Raw genomic sequence first — 19,121 nt, forward strand, 5'->3', positions numbered from 1 at the left:
TTTAGAGCCACATGTTGTCATGCACAATAGATTAACCTCTTAAGAGCATGCGCTATAAATGTACGGCACTGAAAAGATTAACTTCGCGTACAGTGCCATACACTTACGGTGCTGGGTTCCGGGATCTTCATGTCTACGGACGTGATTGGGCCGGGATGGCTACTGTTATCTAACAGGAGCCATCCTGGCATATCGACCAGGGGGGTCGTGACCGGCGAATCACAGCTTTTTTGAGCTAATTGGGTCTCTGGTGACCCAGTGGCCTGAAAATAAAGGTGATTAGGGCTGTCCAAGACAGCACCAATCACCCTTTACCGGCAGGAGTGAGATGGCTCTGGACCAATCAGGGCTCCTGCTGGGTGGTGTCACTGACAGCACCTCCTATGCCCGTAGTCCGGAGGGCGAGAGAAGGTGCCCATCAGTGCACTGTGGCAGTGGGGGCACCTGATGTCGGCCGCGGCAGAGGGTCCAGGCCGGGACGCAGCAGCAGGAGGTGACAGCTGTGTGTCTCCTGCTGTTGCCCAAGTACAACTCCCAGCATGCACAAAGGGCATGCTTGGTGTTGTAGTTATGCAATAGCTGGAGGCACACAATGCCATGCATGCCTTTGGCTGTGGGTGCATGCCAGTAGTTGTAGTTATGCAACAGCTTTCCCTCTAGTTGTAGTTATGCACATTTTTCCCCTCTAGCTTTTGCATAACTACAACTCCCAGCATGCACCCACAGCCAAAGGGCATGCTGGGAGTCATAGTTGTGTGCCTCCAGCTGTTGCATAACTACAACTTCCAGCATGCCCTTTGGCTTTCCGTGCATGCTGGGAGTCGTAGTTATGCAACAGCTAGAGGAAAAAAGTACCGCTAGCTGTTGCATAACTACAACTCACAGCTTGCCCTTCAGTTGCCCATGCATGCTAGGAGTTGTAGTTATGCAACAGCTAGAGCGCATGGGCAGGTTTTCAGTAGGTTTTCCACTCCGAGTTTGAGCTGCGGAAAATCCGCCGTGGCTCAAACTTGTAGCAGGAAACTTGTTGTAAACCCGAGCGTGTGTACGTAGTGTAAAAGCACAAAACACTGCACTATACTACACCTACACTTACAAAAAATAAAGAGTAAAACACTACATATAAACACACTCTTACACAGTTACTCACTCCCCCCCCCCCCAAAAAAAAATTTTTAGTTTTGCACAGCACTGTTTCCTAAACTGAGCCTCTAGCTGTTGCAAAACAACAAATCCCAGCATGGCCGAAAAGCCATTGTCTGTCCTGGGTGAAGGAGGCAAACACTATTCTTACATCCAAGTCCGCCCGTATGCAAATCCCTTATTTAGGCCCATAATGCGCATGGCCCTCTCTCACTCCAGAGCCCTGTCGTACTTCAAGGCAACAGTTTACATCCACATGTGGAAAATTTCTGTACTCAGGAGAAATTCTGTTACAAATTTTGGGGGCTTTTGCTCCTTTTACCCCCTATGAAAGGAAGAAGTTGGGGGCTACACCAGCATTTTAGTGGAAAAAATAAAAATAAAATTTACACTAACATGCTGGTGTTGCCCCATACTTTTCATTTTCACAGTAAAAAGGAGAAAAAGACTCCCAAAATTTGTAACGCAATTTCTCCCAAGTACAGAAATACCCCATATGTAGATGTAAAGTGCTCTACGGGCGCACAACAGGGCTCAGGAGTGAGAGAGCACCATGAATATTTGAGGCCTAAATTGGTGATTTGCATTGGAATGGGTTAAAGTTGCAGCAGTTCTGACATTAATGCAAAAGAAAATAAATCCCAAATGTGACCCCATTTTGAAAACTACACCCCTCAAGAAATGTAACAAGGGGTGAAATGAGTATTAACACCCCACTGGCATTTGACAGATTTTTGGAACAGTGGGCTGTGAACATGGAAAATTTAATGTTTCATATTCACAGCCCACTGTTCCAAAAATCTGTCAAATGGCAATGGGGTGTTAATGCTCACTGCACCCCTTGTTACATTCCTTGAGGGCTGTAGTTTCCAAAATGGGGTCACATGTGGGGGGTTCCGCTGTTCTGGCACCATGGGGTCTTTATAAACGCAGCATGCCCTAAGAACATCCATTCCAGCCAAATGCATTCTCCAAAAGCCCAACGGTGTGCCTTCACTTCTAAGCCGTGCACCAGCAGAGCACTTTATGTTTCCATACTCAGGAGAAATTGGGTTACAAATTTAGTGTTTTTTTTTCTCATTTTACCTCTTGTAAAAACTAAAATCCCAAATGTGACCCCATTTTGGAAACTACACCCCTCAAGAAATGTAACAAGGGGTGCAATGAGTATTAACACCCCACTGGCATTTGACAGATTTTTGGAACAGTGGGCTGTGAACATGGAAAATTTAATGTTTCATATTCACAGCCCACTGTTCCAAAAATCGGTCAAATGCCAAATGCAGTGAGTATTTGGCACCACAGCTTTCCAACAAACTTTTGGAAAATAAAATTTTTATTTTTTACACTAGCATGTTGGCATAGCCCCACGCTATGCCAACATGCTAGTGTAAAAAATAAAAATTTTCTTTTCCAAAAGTTTGTTGGAAAGCTGTGGTGTCCAAATACTCACTGCGCCCCTTATTACATTCCTTGAGGGGTGTAGTTTCCAAAATGGTGTCACGTGGGCAATTTACACTTTCTGGGCACCATGAGGGCTTTATAAACACAACATGACCCACAAAAAATATTTCAGCCAAACTCTCTGTCCAAAAGCCCAACGGCACACCTTCACTTCTAAGCCCTTTATGTCCACATATGGGATATTTACATATTCGAGAGAAATAGGGTTACAAAATTTGTGAGGCTTTTTCTCATATTACCCCTTGTAAAAATGAAAAATTAAGGGTTTACACCAGCATTTTAGTGTAAATGTAAACATTTTTATTTTTCATTTTCATGGCCCACTGTTCCAAAATTGTGTCAAACACCTGTGGAGCGTAAATGCTCACTGCACCCTTTATTACATTCCTTGAGGGGTGTACTTTCTAAACTGGTATAACATGAGGGCGGTTTCCACTGTTCTGGCACCATTGGGGCTTTGTAAGTGCAACATGGCCCCCAAAAACTATTCCAGACAAATTTTCTCTCAAAAAGCCAAATTGTGCTTCTTCCCTTGTGAGCCCTGCTGTGGGCCCCCTGAGCTTTTTACATCCACATATGTGGTATTTCCATACTCGGGAGAAATAGGGTTACAATTAGGGTTACATTTTGTGGGCCTTTTTCTCATTTTACCCCTTGTAAAAATTATAAATATTTAAGAGTTACACCAGCATTTTAGTGTAAAACTTTAAATTTTTCATTTTCAGGGCCCACTGTTCCAAAATTGTGTTAAACACCTGTGGGGTATAAATGCTCACTACATCTCTTATTACATTCCTTTAGGGGTGTAGTTTCCAAAATGGAGTCACACGAGGGGGGTTTCCACTGTCCTGGCACCATGGGGGCTTTGTAAGTGTGACATGTCCCCCAAAAACTGTTCCAGCCAAATTTTCTCTCCAAAAGCCAAATGCGCTTCTTCCCTTTTGAGCCCTGTTGTTCATCTGCACAGCACATTGGCTGTCATTTATCATTGTAGGTGTAAGTGAAGCATTTTTCTACACTTTTTTTGTGTGCTGGTAATGTGTAGGAGCACCAAATTTATTAAATGGTCACAGAGCATTTGATAAATTGTGCAGGTAAACATTTTCAGAAAATTCTCTTTGCACATACACCAAAAAGCTAAGCTATGTCTGGGCTGGTGTAGTTTTAGAGACTTTTCAAGGGCTTTGCGCCTTTTTTTCACCTTTTCAGAAAAAGGCGCAGTTCATAAAACCCTTCCATATCATGTGTATTGCCAAAATCAGTGGATTGCAAATCAAAATCAGCAGAAATGTGTAAAGCAAAAGGCGCAAAAAAAAATGCAAATAAACCCTACTTTTGTCTTTTTTGCGCCTTTTCTAGACACAAAAAACTGTCTAAAGACAATGATAAATGTTGGCCTTTATGTCCACATATGGGGTATTTCAGTATTCGGGAAAATCAAGGTTACAAATTTTTAGGGGCTTTTTCTTCTTTTACCGCTTATAAAAATAAAAAATAAAAATCGGGGCTACAACAACATGTTGGTGTAAAAAACATGGAGATTTAGATTTTTCACCTCCACTTTGCTGCTATTCCTGTGAAACACATAAAGGGTCAACAAACTTTCTGAATGTCCTTTTGAATACTTTAAGAGGTGCAGTTTTTATAATTACAGTATAGGGGATTTCTATAATGAGGGCCCCTCAAATCCAATTCAAACTGAACTGGTTCCTGAAAAAATCAGATTTTAACATTTTTAATTTTTAAAATTGCTGCTTAATTTTGAAGCCCTCTAATGTCTTCAAAAAGTAAAAATATGTCTACTTTAAGATGCCAACAGAAAGAAGACATTGTTTATGTGAATCAATATGTAATTTATTTAGCATGATCATTTTCCTTACAAGCAGAGCATTTCAAATTTAGAAAAATGAAAATGTTTTCATTTTTTCATGAAATTTTGGAATTTTTTACAAATAAATTATGCAAGTATTAATGAAAATTTACCCCTATCTTAAAGTAAAATATGTCCAGAAAAAACTATCTCAGAATCAAATTGATAAGTAAAAGCATTTCAGATGTAGAAATTAATGCAGAAAGGGACACAGGTCAGATTTGAAAAATTTGGCTACATCCTTAAAGGGGTACTCCGCTGCTAGACATCTTATCCCCTATACAAAGGATGAGGGATAAGATGTCTGATCATGGAGGTCCCGCTGCTGGGGCCTCTGCGATCTTCCGCAGCACCCAGCATAAAAAAAAAAAATGGCAGGTTCCTGTGGCAGTGGTAGTGGCATCAAGACCACGCCCATAGAAATGAATGGAGGGGACGTGTCGTGACATCGCGATCATGGCCTCCGGCTCCAAGCGTCGAGCACCGGAGTACCCCTTTAAGGCCAAAACAGGCTGTGTCTTTAAAAAGTTAAAGGGAATTTGACAGCAGGGTCACCTTCACTAACCTTAAACATACAGGTAGATAGTGCAGGATTCCCTGTTTCTATTGCCTCTTTCACACTATGAAATAGTTCCGTTTAGGAACTTCCGTCACAAGTTCCGTCACTATATCGGGGAAAAGCTGCCGTTACAAAACCCCTGAAGGACATGACTAAATCGCATTGCAGCCTATGGGGTTTTGTAACTGCCCGTTTGCACCCGTATATGCCCGTAATTCAGTGACGGAACATCGTGGCGGAAAAATTACTGCATGCATTTTTTAGGTAGTACTACTACTCCCAGCATGGAACAAACTGTTCCATAATGGGAATAGTAGTACCTGTACTAATAGACAGATCGCCCCCTGTGTCACTTGTTGCGATCCTCCTATATAATGTATAGAAGCGAGCGGCACGGCCACTTCTCTGCTCCCCTGCCATGTATTCTGCGATGTGAAGTTCTTCACATCACAGATTCATATTTCCTGCAGAGAGCTGTGATTGACCAGATGGTTCCAGCCAATCACAACTCTCTACGGGAAATATAAATAGGTGTAAATATTCGGCATATACTACAGTGCAGTGGACCAGAGAAGGGCGGCCGTGCCGCATGCATCTATACATTATACAGGACGATCGCAGCGGGTGTCAGGAGAGTGTCTGTCCTTAACTGCAGGTACTACTGCTCCCAACATGGAGCACACTCTGCTCCATGCTGGGTGCTGTAGTACCTGCATTAATAGACAGATCGCAGCGGGTGTCACTTCTGACACCTGTTGCGATCTGTCTATTAATGCAGGTACTACAGCTCCCAGCATGGAGCAGAGTGTGCTCCATGTTGGGAGCAGTCAGGGCCGCCATCAGGGGGGTACAGCCAGTACCCCCATCAGGGGCCCGGGCACCTAGGGGGGCCTGGGGCCCATGGCCTGCAACATGCTGGGACCAGTGCTGGCACGGTCCCTGCATGTGCATAACCAGACCCTTCACCTGTGGGCCCCATCGTGCCCCCTGCAACTGGGCCAGCAGGTGAAAGGGGGGTGCTGTGCCAGCGGATCCGGGACGCCTTTCCCGAATCCCCGAGCGACCGCAGCTGAGTGTGCCTTTAAGACGCACACAGTGTTGAGCGTGCGCTCGGCTGCGGCAGCTGACGTAACAGGAAGGAGCCTGCGGCTGTGTCCTGTCACTCCAGCCCGGGCCTGCTGTGCGGCAGCAGCTCTGCGGAGGCGGTCAGCACAGGAAGCAGAGAGAATAGGAGAGAACAGGAGCTGCGGGGGAACGAGGCAGAGGGGAGTGGTGTTTTTGTTTTTGTTAAAGGCATAAATATATATGGGGGCCATGTTAGGGGGCATTAATATATATATAGGGGCCATGTGAGGGGGCGTTAATATATATATAGCGGCCATGTGAGGGGGCATTCATATATATATATATATGTATATATATATGGGCCATGTGAGGGGGCATTAATATATATATAGGGGCCATGTGAGGGGGGCATTAATATATATAGGGGCCATGTGAGGGGGCATTAATATATATATGGAGCCATGTGAGGGGACATTAATATATATATGGGGCCATGGGAGGGGGCATTTATATGTATATATATATATGGGCCATGTGAGGGGGCATTAATATACATAGGGCCATGTGAGGAGGCATTAATATTTATATGGGAGCCATATGAGGGGGCATTAATATATATATGGGGGCCATGTGAGGGGGCATTAATATATATATATATGGGCCATGTGAGGGGGCATTAATATACATAGGGGCCATGTGAGAGGGCATTAATATAAATAGGGGCCATGTGAGGGGGCATTAATATATATATAGGGGCCATGTGAGGGGGTATTAATATACATAGGGGCCATGTGAGGGGGCATTAATATATATAAGGACCATGTGAGGGGGTATTAATATATATAGGGGCCATGTGAGAGGGCATTAATATATAAAGGGGCCATGTGAGGGGGCATTAATATATATTGGTGCCATGTGAGGGGGCATTAATATATATAGGGGCCATGTGAGGGGGCATTAATATATATATATATATATATATATATATATATATATGGGCCATTTGTGGGGTCATTAATATATATATGGGGCCATGTGAGGGGGCATTAATATATATATATATATTTATATGGGCCATGTGAGGGGGCATTAATATACATAGGGCCATGTGAGAGGGCATTAATATATATATATATATATATATATATGGGCCATGTGAGGGGGCTAAAATATATATAGTGGCCATGTGAGGAGGCATTAATATGTATATGGGGGCCATGTGAGGGGGCATTAATATATATATATATGGGGCCATGGGAGGGGGCATTCATATATATGTATATATGGGGGCCATGTGAGGGGGCATTAACATATATATATATATATATATATATATATATATATATGTATATATATATATATATCTGGGGGCCATGTGAGGGGGCATTAACCCCTTAAGGACATATGACGTACTGGAACGTCATGTGTCCACTCCCGATCTATAACGCGGGGCCACGGCGTCATAGCGGGTCGGGCCCGGCCTCTAACAACGGCCGGGACCCGTGGCTAATAGTGCGCGGCATTGATCGCTGTGCCGCGCGCTATTAACCCTTTAGACGCGGCGTTCAAAGTTGAACGCCGTGTCTAAAGTGAAACTGAAAGCATGCCGGTTAGCTCAGTGGGCTGTTCGGGATAGCCGCGGCGAAATCGCGGCATCCCGAACAGCTTACAGGACAGCGGGAGGGCCCCTACCTGCCTCCTCGCTGTCCGATCGCCGAATGACTGCTCAGTGCCTGAGATCCAGGCATGAGCAGTCAAGCGGCAGAATCATCGATCACTGGTTTCTTATGAGAAACCAGTGATCAATGATAAAGATCAGTGTGTGCAGTGTTATAGGTCCCTATGGGAGCTATAACACTGCAAAAAAAAAGTGAATCAATATCATTTAACCAATTCCCTATTAAAAGTTTGAATCACCCCCCTTTTCCCATAAAAAAAAAACACAGTGTAAATAAAAATAAATAAACATATATGGTATTGCCGCGTGCGGAAATGTCCGAATTATAAAAATATATCATTAATTAAACTGCACGGTTAATGGCGTGCGCGCAAAAAAATTCCAAAGTCCAAAATAGTGCATTTTTGGTCACTTTTTATATCGTGAAAAAATGAATAAAAAGCGATCAATAAGTCCTATCAATGCAAAAATGGTACCGTTAAAAACTTCAGATGATGGCGCAAAAAGGAGCCCTCATACTGCCCCATACACGAAAAAATTTAAAAGTTATAGGGGTCAGAAATGACAATTTTAAACGTATTAATTTTCTGCATGAAGTTATGATTTTTTTTCCAGAAGTACGACAAAATCAAACCTACATAAGTAGGGTATCATTTTAACCATATGGACCTACAGAATAAATATCAGGTGTCATCAGGTGTTTTACCGAAAAATGTACTACGTAGAAACGGAAGCCTCCAAAAGTTACAAAACAGTGTTTTTTTTTCAATTTTGTCTCACGATGATTTTTTTGTCCGTTTCACAGTAGATTTGTGGGCACAATGACTGACGTCATTACAAAGTAGAATTGGTGGTGCAAAAAACTAAGCCATAATATGGATTTTTAGGTGCAAAATTGAAAGAGTTATGATTTTTTAAAGGCAAGGAGCAAAAAATGCAAAAACGGAAACCCCCCGGTCCTTAAGGGGTTAATATGTATGTATATATGTATATATATATATATATATATATATATATATATGTACAATAGAAGGCAACTGCAGCACACCAACTTAAAATGCAGAAGAGTGATTTATTCCAGAAAATACAGGCAACGTTTCTGTGGCCTCACACCACCATTTTCAAGCCGTGTGAGGCCACAGAAACGTTGCCTGTATTTTCTGGAATAAATCACTCTTCTGCACTTTAAGTTGTTGTGCTGTAGTTGCCTTCTATTGTACCTACAATCATTGGATCCAGGATCGGGATCCCTGAGACCGCTTGCACCCATTTACTACTATTCTGACCTGGGAGTGCTGCTCTACAATTTTGCTATTTCATAGTTTCACATTTGCATCTATTACACCATAGCTGTACAGCTCTCCATGTTTTAACTGCATATTCATGTTGCACCTATATCTTTGTGCTGGCAGTGTGCTGCTGCATTCTTCTGTTGCTGTATATCTAGCCTAGTAGCGTGCACCTGTAGGCCAGGTCCATATAATAGTTTGGTATCAACTAAAGTGCTGGCTGACTTATTCTTTGTCTGTATTGCACATACGGGGGAGTGGCTACCTCCATGTTGGCCTTGCACCCCACCCACCTCTATCAGGTGTGTATATAAGGTGGCTTGGATGTTCCAGATCCTGCCATGCTTACTGAACTGTTCACACAGAGGCATATTCACAGTGTAGGGTCCGTCCCAGGAGGCTACCTTATCGCGGTGGGACGGTCCAAGCTATTTGACCGCCGGCGGAGACAAATTTGCGAGCTAAGTGCCTCACTATTTCATAGTTTCACATTTGCATCTATTACACCATAGCTGTATAGCTCTCCATGTTTTAACTGCATATTCATGTTGCACCTATATCCTTGTGCTGGCAGTGTGCTGCTGCATTCTTCTGTTGCTGTATATATATATATATATATATATATATATATAGCACGCGGCGATACCACATATGTTTATTTTTATTTACACAGTTTTTTTTATGGGAAAAGGGGGTGATTCAAACTTTTATTAGGGAAGGGGTTAAATGACCTTTGTTAACTTTATTTTTTTCACTTTTTTTGAGCAATAGCACTGCACACACTGGTCTCTCATGCTGATCCCTGCAAAGCCATAGCTTTGCATGGATCAGCGAGATAGGGGCTCGATTGCTCAAGGCTGTAGCTCAGACTTGAAGCAATCAAACCCAGATCGGAAGTGGCGGAGACAGGTAAGGGGACCCATGCTCGCATCCTAGCTGATCATGACATCGCGATTTTATCGCGATGTCCCGATCAGCCCGACTGAGCTGCTGGAAAGCGTTTACTTTCACACGCGGCGGCCAACTTTAATGGCCGCGTCTGAAGGGTTAATAGCGCGCCGCACAATGATCGGTGCCACGCGCTGTTAGCCCAGGGACCCGGCTATAAATGGCAGCCGGGACCGTCATGGTGTGACCCTGTTTTAAACACCGGGACCGGGCATAGGGCGTACAGGTATTCCCTACGTCCTTAAGAGGTTAAAGTCTTAATGGCCTAGATACTGTGAAAGGCCAGGCAAAAGTAAAAACCTGCTGGTGTTGTAGTTAAATACTGTTTTAAGCGTACTGAAGCGCATTGTCCTCCCCTCATAAGTGCATACCACATACGTACATCTAAGTGGTGTAACAATTTGTTCCTGTTAAAGTCTAAATGGCCTAGATACTGTGAAAGGCCAGCCAAAAGTACACACCTGCTGATGTTGTAGACAAATACTGATTTAAGCGTAGTGGAGCGTATTCTCCTCCCATCATATACGCACTAAGTATGTCAGGCAGAGAAGTGCCAGGACGTGCACAGAGGAGTGTCAGAGGCCTAAATTCATCAGGCATAGGTCCTAGCAGACTAGGGATGAGTGGCAGCAGGAGTTGCAGCTAGAGGCCTGAGCTTCCGGTATCAGCTAGCGGTTGTGTCTCGACCAGCAACCTATCTGCCGTCATCGATTGGTTAACACGGTCATCCACTTCATCACAAGTGACATCTGTCACCCCCCAGTCAAGAGTCGTTGGGTTCCTCAGACACAGCCCTCTGTTGGCATGGCCCGGGAGCAGTCCCTGTCCTCCCATTGCCCCTGTCCTATGCTGTTCCCTCCCCCACAGAAGTATGTTATGCTGTGGGTTCAGCTCCGCTATTTAGTGAGGACAATCTAATAGAGGACAGTCAGCAGTTACTGCCCCGCCAAGAAGTGGAGGAGACTAGGCGGGCAAGCAGTGATGAGGAGAGTGGTGTGGGAGGTGGTGTTGCGAGCATTGAGGGTCCTGAAACAGACACTGTTGAGGAACCTGAGGAGGACATCAGTGATGTGCAGACACAACTCAATGATAATGAAGCCGATCGCAATTGGGAGCCGGGTGCAGGAGGGGCTTCATCATCATCAGGAAAAGAGGGTTGCAGGTTGCCTGTGAGGCAGCAGCTGAGCCAGCAAGGTAGTAGCATGGTGGCAGAAGTGGAAAGTCTGGAGCCAAAAGTGCCCGGGGTAGACCACCTGTCTCGTGGCAGCCTACCTTCCCGTGAGGTAGTGGAAAAGGGGTTCCTGGAGTTGGCAGCAGTAACAGTCAATCAGTGAGGACTGTTGGTGGGAAAATCAGCTACTCGGCGATGTGGCGTTTTTTTTTATCAAGCATCCGGAGGATGTTGACCTGGCCACATGCAAGATGTCTCAATAATGGCACCACGGCCTTGCGTCAACATATGCAGCATCACCATAAAGTGGCCTGGGAGTTCCATGGCTCCGATGCGGTGGTCCAGCCTGCAGCATCACCCAGTGGCACACCGCTCCCTGTTTCAGCCAGCCAAGGTTACACCACCTCGGCCGAAGGGAGCTGTGTGTCATACCTATCTTCTGTCGCTCCAGAAGCTCCTGTTCCTCCTACGTCGAGTCAGTCATTCCGCCAGCAATCCATTGGTGAAGCCATGTCCAAGAGTCAACAGTATGTGCCCAATTATCGAACGGCACAGAAGCTGAATGTGCTCCTTTCCAAGTTGCTGGTGCTGCAGTCCCTCCCTTTTTAAGTGGTGGACTCTGCACCTTTCAGAGAACTGATGGCTTGTGCCGAGCAGAGGTGGAGAGTCCCAAGCCGTCATTTCTTTGCGAAGAAGGCAGTACCAGCCCTGCGCAATTTTGTGGAACAGAAGGTTGGCCAGTCCTTGAGCCTGTCACTGTGTAACAAAGTGCACGGCAGCGCCGACGTGTGGAGCTGTAACTACAGTCAGGGACAATACATGTCCTTTACGGCGGACTGGGTGAATGTGGTTCCTGCACAGCCAAAACAGCAACTTGGACAGGTCGCGCCTCTTCAGCCTCCACGCTTTCAGGCCATTGGTCCCGTGACAGTATGTGACTCTGCCTCCTCATCTTCCACTGTGTCCTCAGCCTCTGCTGCACGGACAAATCTCAGTGCCCCTACAGCATACCTTGTGTGCAGGGCACAGCAGCGTCACGCTGTTCTTCACATGGTTTGCCTTGGCGAACAGAGTCACACAGGGGAGGAACTTCTAAAAGTCATTCATCAAGAAATCGAATCATGGCTTACTCCACGAAGACTGGAAATGGGAACCATAGTGACCGACCCCTGCCCTGTGGGGGCTGAACGGGAGGAGAAGGAGGGGCACAGTGGAGCACCGTTTAGGTTTCGCGAGTTGGGCGTTTTTTCTAGTCATCTGACAGAAGAGGAGGAGCAGGAGCAGCCAGAGGAGCTAAAGGGTTATGAGGAAGGTGAGACAGAGGACCCAGACACACCATGGCAGTATGCAGTGGAGGCAGGGAGTCCCTTCGAGTCACTTGCACATTTGGCACGATACATGCTCACTTGCTTGCGTAGTGACCGCCGAATTGTCATCATTCGGCAGCAGGATGACTTCTGGCTCTCCACCTTATTGGTCCCTCGCAAAATGGGGGCCTTTTTTACACCCACTGAGAGGGAGGACAAACTGACCTACTGCAGAGATATCCCACGTAGTCAGTTGGCCGATGCCTATCTGCATTATCGTCCATCCTCTCGCAGGTCTGACTCGGGGGGCCCTCTGTGCTCACCTTCCACTGCCATGGCTCCTGGGGAGGGGTGGGGTGGCAGGAGCAGTACCAGCTCCATCAGCAGCAGCCTGAGCCTAAAGTCGCTGATGATTAGCTTTCTTCATCCACCACATAGTGAAGCAACTTATCAGCAGCAGGTAGACCTGGAGCAGCACCTGAACCAGCAGGGGGTGGCATACCTTGACATGACCATGCAAACTCATCTTGAAGATCCACTGGACTTCTGGGCAGCCAAACTTGATTTGTGGCCGCAACTAGAAGAGTTTGCCATGGAAAAACTGTCCTGCCCGGTCAGTAGTGCGCCATCAGAGCGGGTGTTTAGTGCAGTGGGGGCCATAGTAACCCCAAGGAGAACTCGTCTGTCCATGAAAAATGTGGAAAGACTAACCTTTGTGAAGATGAATCAGGCATGGATCAGCCAGGTTTTCCAACCACCAATGCCTGATGCATCCGAGTAGATTGACCATGGTGCCACACCAACACTTCATAAATATGGATAGTGCAAAACATATTTAAGGTGCTGCTCCCCAGTTACAGACATTCCTCCACATCGGATTACAAGTAAGTATTGAGGATATGCATTAGCTAAAACTTAACTTTTCTTAGGATAAAATTTTTTTGAAATCAAACATTAGGAAAGGTGTGCAAAAAACACCATGTGCCACCTACACACCAAGCATTGATGTGATGCAAAGACCTCTAAAAGGTGGAAGGGAACAATGTATGGTCCATTGTAACTGGCGGGGGTAAAAACGTCCCCTGTAAGGCCCAAATCTCGCATTATTAATTCCCTTCTTGGCAAGTGTTACTCTCCCTATAAAGGGCGGCCCCACACAGGAACCTCTACCTATTTCCACCTACAAACACTGCCATTTTGCAGGGTTTTTAGGTGAAAACAGCTGCAGTGAATGCTGCTTGCAGGATACCCGCTGATAGATGGTGGTATACAGTCTTTGTGTGCAGGCCTTGTGGTGTCCTATGGCGTGTGACATCACGGGCAATCGGCAGCAATGCCTGGATCTTGGAGCTGGATACAGGACGGCTGGTTGATGCAGAGCTGTGGTTGCAGCCCAAAAACTGGCTCGGAGTCCTCAGGTTGGTGCGTTCTGTGTGAATATCGGTGGTGCGGAATTACAACACCTAGACGCGTTTCAGGGCCCTAGTTTGTCAAAACGGCCCTTTCTTCAGTAGGCATATGATTTGTAAATGACTTCTATTAAAAAATCTTAATCCTTCCAATAATTATCAGCTTCTGAAGTTGAGTTGTTCTTTTCTGTCTGGCAACAGTGCTCTCTGCTGACATCTCTGCTTGTCTCGGGAACTGCACATAGTAGAAGAGGTTAGCTATAGGGATTTGCTTCTACTCTGGACAGTTCCCAAGACAGGTGTCATCAGAGAGCACTTAGACAGAAAACAACAACTCAACTTCAGCAGCTCATAAGTACTGAAAGTATTCAGATTTTTTTAATAGAAGTAATTTACAAATCAGTTTAACTTTCTGGAGCCAGTTGATATATATAAAAAAAAATTTTTTCCCTTGATAACCCTTTAAATAAAACTTTTTATGTTTATCTATTTGAAATCTTCAATTTAAATGTTAAAACATATCTTTAATCTTTTCAATTGTGAGGCCCCATAGTCTCGTCAGGCTGTTGCCACCTCCAGGCTAGGTCATTCAGCCACTATATGGTCTCCTCATGCTGCTGCCACCTCCATGCTGTGTCATTCAGCCACTATATGGTCTCCTCATGCTGCCGCCAACTCAAGGCTGTGTCATTCAGCCACTATATGGTCTGCTCTTGCTGCTTCCAACTCCAGGCTGTGTCATTCAGCCACTATATGGTCTCCTCATGCTTCTGCCACCTCCAGGCTGTGTCACTGTACCGCCATGTGGTCTCCTCATGCTGCTAGCACATTAAATTAAACTTTTTAGGTTCATCTATTTGAAATCTTCGATTTAAATGCTAAATAATATCTTTAATCGTTTCAATTGTGAGGCCCTATGGACTCATCAGTGTGTTGCCACCTCCAGGCTGGGTCATTCAGCCACTAATGGTCTCCTCATGCTTCCGCCACCTCCAGGCTGTGTCACTGTACCGCCATGTGGTCTCCTCATACTGCTGGCACATTAAATAAAACTTTTTAGGTTCTTCTATTTGAAATCTTCGATTTAAATGTTAAAAAATATCTTTAATCTTTTAAATTGTGAGGCCCTTGTCACGATGCCGGCTGGCAGGTAGTGGATCCTCTGTGCCAGAGAGGGATTGGCGTGGACCGTGCTAGAGGATCGGTTCTAAGTCACTACTGGTTTTCACCAGAGCCCGCCGCAAAGCGGGATGGTCTTGCTGCGGCGGTAGTGACCAGGTCGTATCCCCTAGCAACGGCTCAACCTCTCTGGCTGCTGAAGATAGGCGCGGTACAAGGGAGTAGACAGAAGCAAGGTCGGACGTAGCAGAAGGTCGGGGCAGGCAGCAAGGATCGTAGTCAGGGGCAACGGCAGAAGGTCTGGAATCACAGGCAAGGAACACACAAGGAACGCTTTCACTGGCACTAGGGCAACAAGATCCGGCGAGGGAGTGAAGGGGAAGTGAGGTGATATAGGGAAGTGCACAGGTGTAAACACTAATTGGAACCACTGCACCAATCAGCGGTGCAGTGGCCCTTTAAATCGCAAAGACCCGGCGCGCGCGCGCCCTAGGGAGCGGGGCCGCGCGCGCCGGGACAGAACTGACGGGGAGCGAGTAAGGTACGGGAGCCGGGGTGCGCATCGCGAGCGGGCGCTACCCGCATCGCGAATCGCATCCCGGCCGGAGGTGGTAACGCAGCGCCCCGGGTCCGTGGAACCGACCGGGGCGCTGCAGTGAGGGAAGTGTAGCGAGCGCTCCGGGGAGGAGCGGGGACCCGGAGCGCTCGGCGTAACAGTACCCCCCCCCTTGGGTCTCCCCCTCTTCTTGGGGCCTGAGAACCTGAGGATCAGACTTTTGTCCAGGATATTGTCCTCAGGTTCCCAGGACCTCTCTTCTGGACCACAACCCTCCCAATCCACTAAAAAAAAAGTTCTTCCCCTGACCTTTTTAGAGGCCAAAATCTCTTTGACAGAGAAGATGTCCGAGGAGCCGGAAACAGGAGTGGGAGGAACAGATTTAGGAGAAAAACGGTTGAGGATGAGAGGTTTAAGAAGAGAGACGTGAAAGGCATTAGGGATACGAAGAGAAGGAGGAAGAAGAAGTTTGTAAGAGACAGGATTAATTTGACACAAAACTTTAAAAGGACCAAGATAGCGTGGTCCCAACTTATAGCTCGGGACACGGAAACGGACATATTTAGCGGAGAGCCATACCTTGTCTCCAGGGGAAAAAATGGGAGGAGCTCTTCTTTTCTTATCTGCGAATCTCTTCATGCGAGAAGAAGCCTGTAAGAGAGAATTTTGGGTCTCTTTCCATATGGTGGAAAGATCACGAGAAATTTCATCCACAGCGGGCAGACCAGAGGGCAAGGGGGTAGGGAGGGGGGGAAGAGGGTGACGGCCGTACACCACGAAAAACGGAGATTTGGAGGAAGATTCAGAGATTCTGAAATTATACGAGAATTCGGCCCAAGGTAGAAGATCTGCCCAGTCATCCTGGCGGGAGGAAACAAAATGTCGTAAATAGTCACCCAAGATCTGGTTAATTCTCTCTACTTGTCCATTGGATTGAGGATGGTATGCAGAAGAAAAATTTAATTTAATCTTGAGTTGTTTACAGAGAGCCCTCCAGAATTTAGACACAAATTGGACGCCTCTATCCGAGACGATCTGTGTAGGCAACCCGTGAAGACGAAAAATGTGTACAAAAAATTGTTTAGCCAACTGAGGCGCTGAAGGAAGGCCAGGAAGAGGGATGAAATGTGCGATTTTGGAGAATCGATCAACGACCACCCAAATAACAGTGTTGCCATGGGATGGGGGTAAGTCAGTAATAAAATCCATACCAATCAGAGACCAAGGTTGTTCGGGGACAGGTAGAGGATGAAGAAAACCAGCGGGCTTCTGGCGAGGAGTCTTATCCCGGGCACAGATAGTGCAGGCTCGCACAAAGTCCACCACATCAGTCTCTAGAGTCGGCCACCAATAGAAGCGAGAGATGAGTTGCACAGATTTCTTGATGCCCGCATGACCTGCGAGATGGGAGGAGTGACCCCATTTGAGGATCCCAAGGCGTTGGCGTGGAGAAACAAAGGTCTTTCCTGGAGGAGTTTGCCTGATGGAGGCTGGAGAAGTGGAAATCAGGCAGTCAGGAGGAATGATGTGTTGAGGAGAGAGTTCAATTTCAGAGGCATCTGAGGAACGAGAGAGAGCATCGGCCCTAATGTTTTTATCAGCAGGCCGAAAGTGAATTTCAAAATTAAATCGGGCAAAGAACAGAGACCACCTGGCCTGACGAGGATTCAGCCGTTGGGCAGACTGGAGGTAGGAGAGGTTCTTGTGATCGGTGTAAATAATAACTGGAAATCTTGATCCCTCCAGCAGATGCCTCCATTCCTCAAGTGCTAATTTAATGGCTAGAAGCTCTCGATCCCCGATGGAGTAGTTCCTCTCCGCCGGAGAGAAGGTCCTGGAAAAAAAACCACAAGTAACAGCATGCCCGGAAGAGTTTTTTTGTAGAAGGACAGCTCCAGCTCCCACTGAGGAGGCATCAACCTCCAATAGGAAGGGTTTAGATGGGTCAGGTCTGGAGAGCACGGGAGCCGAAGAAAAGGCAGACTTGAGTCGTTTAAAGGCGTCTTCCGCTTGAGGAGGCCAGGACTTGGGATCGGCATTTTTTTTTGTTAAAGCCACAATAGGAGCCACAATGGTAGAAAAATGTGGAATAAATTGCCTGTAATAATTGGCGAACCCCAAAAAACGTTGGATGGCACGGAGTCCGGAGGGGCGTGGCCAATCTAAGACGGCAGAGAGTTTATCTGGGTCCATTTGTAGTCCCTGGCCAGAGACCAAGTATCCTAGAAAAGGAAGAGATTGGCATTCAAACAGACATTTCTCTATTTTGGCATAGAGTTGATTATCACGAAGTCTCTGAAGAACCATACGGACATGCTGGCGGTGTTCTTCTAGATTGGCAGAAAAAATCAGGATATCGTCCAGATATACAACAACACAGGAGTATAGTAGATCACGAAAAATTTCATTAACAAAGTCTTGGAAGACGGCAGGGGCGTTGCATAGACCAAAGGGCATGACCAGATACTCAAAGTGTCCATCTCTGGTGTTAAATGCCGTTTTCCATTCATCCCCCTCTCTGATGCGGATGAGATTATAAGCACCTCTTAAGTCCAGTTTGGTAAAAATATGGGCACCTTGGAGACGATCAAAGAGTTCAGAGATGAGGGGTAGGGGGTAGCGGTTCTTAACCGTGATTTTATTAAGACCGCGGTAGTCAATGCAAGGACGTAGAGAGCCATCTTTTTTGGACACAAAGAAAAATCCGGCTCCGGCAGGAGAGGAGGATTTACGGATAAAGCCCTTTTTTAAATTTTCTTGGACGTATTCAGACATGGCAAGAGTCTCTGGGACGGACAGAGGATAGATTCTGCCCCGGGGTGGAGTAGTGCCCGGGAGGAGGTCAATGGGACAATCATAAGGCCTGTGAGGAGGTAGAGTCTCAGCTTGTTTTTTGCAAAAAACGTCCGCAAAGTCCATATAGGCCTTAGGGAGACCGGTTACATGAGGAAGCACAGGGACACGGCAAGGTTTACTGGGAACCGGTTTTAAGCAGTCCTTGGAACAAGAGGGCCCCCAACTCTTGATCTCCCCAGTGGACCAATCCAGGATTGGGGAATGGAGTTGAAGCCAGGGAAGTCCAAGAAGGATTTCAGAAGTGCAATTGGGGAGGACCAACAGTTCAATCCTCTCGTGATGAGATCCGATGCACATTAGAAGGGGCTCCGTGCGGAAACGTATAGTACAGTCCAATCTTTCATTGTTTACACAATTGATGTAGAGGGGTCTGGCGAGACTGGTCACCGGGATGTTGAACTTGTTGACGAGAGAGGCTAAGATGAAATTTCCTGCAGATCCAGAGTCCAAGAAGGCCACAGCAGAGAAGGAGAAGGCAGAGGCAGACATCCGCACAGGCACAGTAAGACGTGGAGAAGCAGAGTAGACATCAAGGACTGTCTCACCTTTGTGCGGAGTCAGCGGACGTCTTTCCAGGCGGGGAGGACGGATAGGACAATCCTTCAGGAAGTGTTCGGTACTAGCACAGTACAGGCAGAGATTCTCCATGCGGCGTCGTGTCCTCTCTTGGGGTGTCAGGCGAGACCG

At 46.4% G+C, this 19,121-nt stretch overlaps 1 protein-coding gene across 1 annotated transcript in view; it reads left to right on the forward strand.

Moving 5' to 3' along the window:
- PIK3AP1 (phosphoinositide-3-kinase adaptor protein 1) overlaps positions 1 to 19,121 on the forward strand; it is a 187,217-nt gene that overhangs the window by 148,290 nt on the left and 19,806 nt on the right. The gene's annotated exons all lie outside the window — the stretch shown is intronic.

The sequence above is a fragment of the Hyla sarda genome, chromosome 7, assembly GCF_029499605.1.
Source record: "Hyla sarda isolate aHylSar1 chromosome 7, aHylSar1.hap1, whole genome shotgun sequence".
Classification (NCBI taxonomy): domain Eukaryota; kingdom Metazoa; phylum Chordata; class Amphibia; order Anura; family Hylidae; genus Hyla; species Hyla sarda.